We start from the raw sequence: 9,245 nt of genomic DNA on the forward strand, positions 1-9,245 counted from the left end.
AAAATTGCTTGTCCTGACTGACTGATTCACTGATTTATCATCGCCCATAGCAAACCGCTGGACCTAAAGAGCAGAAATTTGGTACACAGTTAGCCTGGACTCCACATTACCGGAATCCGCGACGTAATCGTAAAACTGAAAGCCAAACTGACGAAACTTTCAGTTTTTTAATGTTCAGTTGGACAGAAACAAGACTGAAAGCAGAGTTAAAAATTATTTAACTTTTCTGTTTTCGTTCCGCGCTTCTGTCGTACTGCAACCAATAAAAACGCAAGGATTTGTGACGCGTAGTCACGTGCATTATAGTTTGATTGTTGTAATGGCGGAAAGTGTAGCGAAAACGATGAGGAAACAAATAGATTTAGAATTCTTCATCGAAGAAGTTAGAAAATACAGATGTCTGTACCTCAAAAAATGTAAATAATTCAAAGATTATTTACAATTTCATTGTTAATAAATGCAGAGAAAGCGTGGCAAAATCCGTAGCGTCGTCCGTGTTTGACTACGACAATTACAGAACTGACCAACAGATGGCACATTTCTAGTGGAGTCAAATTAAAACGAAAACATAACTGAAACGAAAACTCTATAAGTTTCAGTTCTGTTTCTGAGTTTCTGTTTTCAGGTAATGTAAAGTCCAGGCTTTATTTGACCGGTTATTCGCGCTGTTTTTCGCTTTCGCTAGCGAATCGCGCTCAGTGTGAACTAAGCTTAAGAAGCAATTTAGTATTGCTCTCCCGTACTGAACTTCGTGTACATTTTTAGTTATTCCATAAATAACTGAAAATAATTTTCGTCTAAAATGGTAAGTTTCATTTTACTTAACTTATATATTTCTTTATTTATTGGGGGAAACTATATATATATATATATTGATTTCTGCAGGAAAATCAACGGAATGGAAATGCTACCATTGAATTTCGTATGTTAGGTGACGACGAGCTGATCAGGCGATCGATTGAGGAACTAAACGGTTTCTTTCGACTGGCCGGATACAGACTATGCCAGATGAAATACATGCAACGGAGGAGAAAATACTTGAAACTTATTGAACGGGAAAACAATTGTAAATGTAAGTTGAAGAAATTAATTGACAAGTTGAAAAACGACACGAAACAGACGAAGAAAGAGATTTCTTAATCAAAAGAAGAGAATTCAAATTTAAAGGAAGAAGAGAAGAAATTAAAAGACGACGTTCTCAGAGTGAAATTTTCGTACGAATCGAGAAATGCACCATTACCGAACGAGATAAAATAATATATAAGGGGGACCTTAGAGGATTTTAATGAATCAGCAGACCCCCCCTCTCGATACCCGGTCCATCTCATAGGTAGTTGAACATGCTGAAAGGCAGATTCATTGTATTTTGTAAACTCTATTTTACATATGTTATTTATAACTGGTATATTTAACGTTAATTTTTAATTGTTTTTATTTTGAAATTATCAAACATGAAATAAATACTTTTGTAAATTTCTTGGAAGTTGATTTTTTAAATCTTATGGAGTTAATTGTTTGAGATTGAAATTTCTGTTAACACGTTTAACGTATTACATTTGCTACATTGTAACTGGTAACTTATATAGAGAGATCATTTCGCGCTTACTTAAAAAAAAAAATTTAAAGAGACAAAGTTGATGGACGTTTCGAAAACACGCAGATGATTTTCCGGCGAGCTGTACAAAGTGTGTTATACACAAAATACCATAGAACTAGAACTAAGCTTTCCAGCCGCCATTTATTAAGTTTGTCGTGGCGTCGCACGTTGGAGAACAGACTTATACAAAACATGTGACTTGTCCTTATGTCGCCGTCACGTGACTACTCATAATTGTCGCTTGTTTCAACCACGCCACTTGGCGTGTTTCCGGACGACTTATTTTTCTCGAGTAAGACTATTTTCACTATACTTTGCAGGAATACGTCATAGAACAGTGACATCACTCTTTTCTAGTCATGATTCACCTCTTCACGGAATCCAGAGTCCCCTCGGACCAGAGGTTGATATGTTTGCAAGTAAAATTATATTAGTTACATAAATTTTAAAATAAAACGATAACAATTTATAATACATTTATCAAAGACTTTGTTGAAAATAAATAATGGCGGCTGTATTATAAGAATATTCGGATTCTGGTCGAGCCTTTTGTTGCACTCGATGCTCAGTGTTAAATAAATATATGATTGTTGGACTTCGAACTCAAATTGTGAATTGGAAATAAAGCCAAGTGTTTATTTATATCAGTTTTTAGTTGATATGTGACAACAGCACGTTTCGGGCATAAAGCCCCTCATCAGTCAACTAAAAGATAAATTTTTTTTTAATTATTACATGTGTGCCGGGCGGGGGTTGACTTGTAGAGAATGTACAACAAGAGATGAATAGGAATTGGAAAGAAGCAAGGGTTAGTATCTGTAACAGAACAGTGAGAAATCGTTTAAAATAAATAGGAATTTCATATACAAAAGCAAAAAGAAAGCCATCACTGACACTAAAACAAGAAAGCAAACTTACAAATAGACAAAGCAAAGGAAATCAGGAACTGTAAACGACTGGATTAAAGTGATATTTAGTGATGAGTCAAGAATTTGTATTAATCATGGAGATGATGCTGAAACTTGTTTGGTGCCATTCTGATATAGCTTATAAGGATGGCTACCTAAAGAAAATGACAAAATTTCCTAGCTTGGTTGTTATTTGGGGTTTCATGTTGATATCCAGGTATATGTTGTTTCCATTTTGGAAAACTTTCTTGTTCCTTCCATTGAAAATATGTTTGGTTGTGGTGATGTCATTTTCCAAGATGACAATGCATCTTGTTCTAGGGCTTAATCTGTCAAAAATTTTCTTCACTAACAATACATCAGCACAAGCATTGCATCCAAAATATTTTACATTTGTAATTATAGCAAATATAAAATATTCTGGATGCAATGCTTGTGCTGATGTATTGTTAGTGAAGAAAATTTTTGACAGATTAAGCCCTAGAACAAGATGCATTGTCATCTTGGAAAATGACATCACCACAACCAAACATNAAAAATAAATGAATCAGCATACATCAAAATGTACTTATATCTGTGTTTGAATACAGATTTATAGTTATGGTAAATATGAAAAATACTTAAATTACAAAAACATAATTTACCATTCTCATATTTCTTGGAAACTTCTAATGTAGAGAATCCCATATATACAAGAGCAAATACTCTATACTATGGCAAAGTGATGCTGATAATTATATACGTGATAAGAAGTATTCAAGTTATATTTTCAATGAGAATAAATTGAGTATAAATTATATCAATAATATGGATTTGAATATAAGCATTAGATATCTAAAATATTGAAACATTTGTTATTTTATTTTAAGAGATTACTCAAAATAATTTATATTTCTATACCTCAACCATGACAGGAAAAACTCCAAAATACTCAAAGTCAACAGTTTATAGCAGTGGTTCCCAAACTTTTTTGATTCTAGACACCTTTGCTAAATGCTGATTTTTCCAAAGCACCCTATGTCAAATTCTAATAAGTACATTAAATTCCAACATTAAAAATTTTATGACATTTCGTGGCACCCCTGTGAGGAAGCTGCGGCAAACTTTTGGAACTGCTGGTTTATAGTAAATATTTACATACATTTCAATTGTGTTACATATATGTAAATTATTTAAAACCTCATTAAGTCATCCAATCAGGGCAGTTCTAGGTTTTTCGGGGCCTAGGACTTATTGAAATCTAATGGGGTCCCATTTTTTGTTAGATTAAGAATAAAACAATAGTCTACTATAAATTATCATTATTATTATATTGTTAATATCAACTATTTTTTACTATACAATAAGTGCTTATTTTTAATGAAAAAGTATTTAAAATGTATGATGATAATTCTAAATTTTTGTGGGTCCTTGACACTGGGACCCAGGGCTTAAGGCTTAAGCCCTATTAGTCCCTATGTAGATCCTAACCTGGCATCTACCTCAATTTTGTACAGTTATACAACTAAGTATAAGAATAAATCACTAACCCGATTTTTAATTAGTGCCGAATAATCTGTAGGATTTTCGGGCTGTATATTAAGGCTATAATTTAATTAATCATCTTTAGGGTGGGGACTTCATTGCCAACCGCTTCCAGCAGTCTACCATGAAAGCAACAATCCTTGCGTAATTAGTCCATTGGAGCAGGTTTAGGCAAGCCATCTTCACAGGAAACATCATAAGGCGACCCTATTCTCAATGACGTAAGAATAACGGGTTGTCAGTCTATGTGATGGGAAAAATTATTGTGCAGCATTCTTTGTGGTAGTCGACCATGTAGTGACATTGTCAGGTGTTTAGAAAATAGCAAGATCTTCGTGTTTCAAGTGTGTATTTTCTGCAAAACTCTTATTGAGTTTGCTTATCCTTTCATATTTGCTACATTTGTAAGGCTCTTGATAAATGAAAACCCAGTTGTCGACCGCCATAAACGATCGTGTAACCCGCTGGTCGAATACTGAGTGAACAGTTCCTGTGATTGTTTACATTATGAAAAACATAATAATAATTGAAAAGCCTAATAACTCTGTTTTTCCCCCATGTCAAGTATAGAACAAACTTTATTTTCATATATGAATTTTGCTTTTCATGTTTATCATGTTTATTTTCGTACATATCATAATAAAATAAGCCAGCAGCAAGTTCCTTAATCTCTATCCACGTATACAAACGCCATCTAGGATCAACTGGATCGCAATCAAATTAATCTGAGAGGAAGGTAGGATCAAATAGTTTATACGACAATAGTGGAAACTGGCGACAAGCTTCTGACCGCCATCTAGTGGTTCGAGGACATAACTACACTTCACTTCATTTGTACCGCGTGTATAAGGAGACGTTTTTTGGGTATTAACAAAGTTTTGAACTTATATCTCACAATAATTAGAATGGCCGGAAGAGGTGTTATTTGCGCTATGGCTGTTTTAATTACAAAATACAAAGTGATCGCAAGTCGTTTTACAGGTTCCCTAAACATGGGATGGGCATGTAGCAAATTAATCCATACCGAATGTAAAAATGTATTATCATCTTTTAATAATGATTATGATATGAAAAATTTTCATATAGAAATGAAAAAATATTAAAATTGCAGAATGCTGTATCCAAACGAGTGTGGGAAAAACTTATCTTCACAAATATCAGAAATATTTCAGAACAATTTTATTAATAATATACTGTATTTTTGTTAGAGCACATGTGGAATTAAAACTAAATTAATTATTTCTTAAAGAATGCAAACATTAACGGTGTCTGTGACAACTGCATTAAATTATTGGCATATAAATATTTCAAAGTCCTTATTAAAGCATATGAGACAAAAAATGATGATTTATCTGGAAGTTTTCTGAGAACAAAAAATGCTAAATTAAAGATTTCACATATTTAATAATTGTGTTATCCATGACTTGTACGATCAAACTTTTCACATAAATATATCATGTATATCAAAATGCACTGTGTTTAATGTGTTTTAATTTAATGTAAAAATGTTTTATTTTAAAAATTGTTTCAGTTTAATAAAATTAAAACCTCACATTTTAATTTAAAAAATCTCACTCTTATTGCATTTGATTTGTTTTATTGGTATTATTCCTTCCTTTAAATCACCATCTATCCACGTTTCCTATTAAAGAAAGTTATAATTCATGTTTTAAGATAATAAAATAAAGACAAAAAATGCAACGAAATAAATATTTTATCAAATTTTGTTAAGATTTTATATGGTCTGTGGTGATAGTATTCTGCTCGAACCGTTAGAATGGCACTAATTCGCGCTGTCGCCACTACGGTACATGCTACTTTACAAGAGTTTCCACTATTGTCGTATAAAATATTTGGTAGGATCGTTTGAGTCCGATCAAAAAGATTAAACATGGCAGTTAAAGTCAAACTTATAGTTGAGAGCAAAGAAATATGTTTTACTGTCAAAATGAAAGATATTTAAACTTATAAATAGTAAGTAAAAACATTATTAAAATATCCAATAAACTGACAGAAAAAACTAAGTATTAAGAGACAATTTTGTGAGATTGCACGGCAAGAATATGTGGCGTGCGTGCATTTTTCCATTTTGCCGTTTTATGAGCAATTTCATTCACGGAGTAAATCTGATTCGATCCTACTTTTATACTTTCCGCCAATTACATGACAGAAGCGATCTTTATCACGTGACAAAGACTGATCTTGGAGATCGACCACCTGAAACGAAAAGTATATGCACCCCTAGAAACAATGAAAGCCAGTAACTTATAAGTTATAACAAGTGAATTATACTTTATTGGAAATATTCGTGCATTTCTTTTATCTAATAAAACAAATACACCAATACTCTCAATAAAATATAATTAACTTAGAACTCCTAACAGCCTCATAGTACTGTACATAAAACAAAAAATAAAAACCAGAATATTGGCAATTCATAGCGAATCGTTAACTCGACCCCATTGCCCAAGAATCGGGGGAGAGAGGAAAAAAGTACGCATTAGAATGAACGCAGTACATTTAATTACCTAAAAAGTAACATTTAATTAGTTTTCAAGTTACAATAAATGAACTGTTGCGAAAAAGGGTTAAAGTTAATGATATAGCGCATCTATATCGCGATATATTGTCGCAGTAATTAAGTGAATGTAATATTTTTTTCCTTGTTTTTTTAAATTACAGTATATCCATTTTTGTATGAATTATATTTACTATTTTTAAAACTTTCCTATTAATAGATGGCGGTACATGTAAAACCAGCAAATCGAATGTAGTTAGGAATTCATATATAGAAATTCAATAGATGTATTATGATGGAATGAACAACATTAAATTAGGAGTATGTGAGCGTAACTGCCGAGTTTCGTAGCAATTGGTCGAATGGTCTAGGAGTGTATAATAAACAAAACCATTTTCATTTATAGATTTAGATTTATACAAATATACATATATTATTTACAAAAATCAAATGATTAAAATAATTTTTTTCAAATCACTGTAGGAATTATGTACAGATTATAATTTATACCCGTTAACATCAAAGTAAAGTCAAAGTACTTTTCGTTGAGCGATAAAATACTTTATCGTAAAAGTCCTTTAATGTTGATAATGAACTTGTGTACGGCATCTTATATTCTTGAATTCTCACCAACTGGAAAAAGATGCGAGAAATATTTTAAGACATTAAAATTCGTCACGAACAATTTTCACAAAGAATTAAGCAAATATATAAAATGATTATTATAATAAAAATCATTTATATTTTAGATAGATATTTTAGAATTAATGGCGATTGCATTGTTTTTTTCTCTTCAGGAATATTTAAGAATGTTTATACTTATTTTATTTAGAAAATATATTAACACCGATTTGTAATTATTTCCAACAAACGTTAATAATGGCTCAATAAATTATTAATTACCTGTTTGTACATTAAGACATACTTTCCTCATATGTCTTAACATATTTCCGCTCTGAGAGAAACCTCTGTTGCAGCTAGTGCACTTGTAAGGCTTCTCTCGCGTATGAATCCTTTCGTGCTTCTTTAATGTGGAAGGATCGGAAAACCTTCTATTGCACGTAGGACATATATGGGGCTTCACCTGCATATGAATCTTTTTGTGATTGTCTAAAGCCGATTTCTGTACAAAGTTTTTATGACATGATGGGCATTTATACTTGCCACTATTCTTAATTTTGTTCCTCCTTACATGATTGATGAGTTTTTCCACATCTTTAAACGCTTTTTTGCAGCATCGACAGGATTTTTGATCCATATCTGGAAAAAGTTTTTAAACCATGAATGAATAAAACTTATTTAAAATAATTATTCTATTGTATTGTTTATAGAAAATTCACAAAAACGCACAAGCGATAGATGGCTTTTATATTACTAATATTCATAAATTAATCTGTTTTGCGATAGTAACAAGAAATAAGAAAGTTTTATAAACAAAGATTAAATACAATAAACTAAATAAAATAGTGTATACTTCGTCTCTGTAATCCAAAAGTTTTGGTAGACGGACTCACAGCAAAACTATTAGTTAGGAACTCACTTTTATTCTTTAAAAAATGACATGCATTTCAGGTTGGTTTACTCTTCCAACCCCTCTTCAGTGCTAATTTTTCAAAAAAACAATAAAAAGCTACAATAACCAATACATGACACAGAGTTACAAAATATTACTTCTTACTTACTCTTAAAGTAAAAGTTGTGTATGTGCTACCACTACATCTAAACACCAACACTTTGTTTACCATTTAAAATGCACTTGAAGTGTTTGCATAACAACTTTAAAAAAACCAATATACATCATGACTATACTGTAAACTTAACAAATGTATACAATATCCAATACATTACATACCTTTAAAATATAAATAGTATATGAACAATTCAACCAATCAGCAATACATTAAAACTCCACTTTTAAATCAATAGCAATAACTTCATTATTTTATTACTATATAGCGCCCTCTATAATTTTGTACCATCTAGAATCAATTTGCATCCCATCAGAAATATTTATTAAATTATTTTGATTTTTCTTAATTTCTAAGTGTTCTTTAAATTTACGTTTATATATGTCCTTTTCATGGTGTAGAATTTTAATATTATTGCGATTAATTTTACATTTATTGTTTTCCGTGTGTTCATACCATGACGAATTTTTATATCTCAACCTGATAGCCGCTTCGTGTTCCTTTATTCTTACATCTAATGCCCGTCCAGTTTCTCCTATATAACTACATGGATTCATACAGTTACATTCTATTTTATATACAATACCTGTCTTTTTTAACGGATCTATATTATCTGTGTTACTTTTATTAATATATTTAGAAACATTATCTATAATCTTATTAGTGTGAGGGACGAACAGACCCACAATAAAGTGTTATTTTAAATTTTAATTTGGAAAATATAATCGGTTAAATTCGAACGTTTTATCGAGTTAGGCTAAAAGCCATAAAAATTATTTCCCACGGAGTTTGTTCCTTGTTGAGTCGGATCAAGTTAGTCAGGGATGTGTCACCAGGAACTTTGAATGGAAAAGACATATTGGACGGGCGACCGTTAAAGGCCATCACCTGACCTCATGGAAAAAACCCAAGAGGAATGAAAAAGGGAAAAAGAAAAACGACCCCGAAGTCAGTCGTCATCCGAAGTCCCTCTACAAAAGTCGTCATCCGAAGTCCCTCTACAGAAGTCG

At 31.7% G+C, this 9,245-nt stretch overlaps 1 long non-coding RNA gene across 1 annotated transcript; it reads left to right on the forward strand.

Annotated features, from left to right (window-relative positions):
• Positions 1-650: 650 nt before the first annotated feature.
• Positions 651-1,248, forward strand: LOC111634374. Its single transcript, XR_002758192.1, has 2 exons — positions 651-805; positions 886-1,248. It is a non-coding gene; the product is annotated as an uncharacterized LOC111634374 (long non-coding RNA).
• Positions 1,249-9,245: the final 7,997 nt, after the last annotated feature.

The sequence above is a fragment of the Centruroides sculpturatus genome, unplaced genomic scaffold, assembly GCF_000671375.1.
Source record: "Centruroides sculpturatus isolate CEXI.00-Female unplaced genomic scaffold, Cexi_2.0 scaffold945, whole genome shotgun sequence".
Classification (NCBI taxonomy): Eukaryota; Metazoa; Arthropoda; class Arachnida; order Scorpiones; family Buthidae; genus Centruroides; species Centruroides sculpturatus.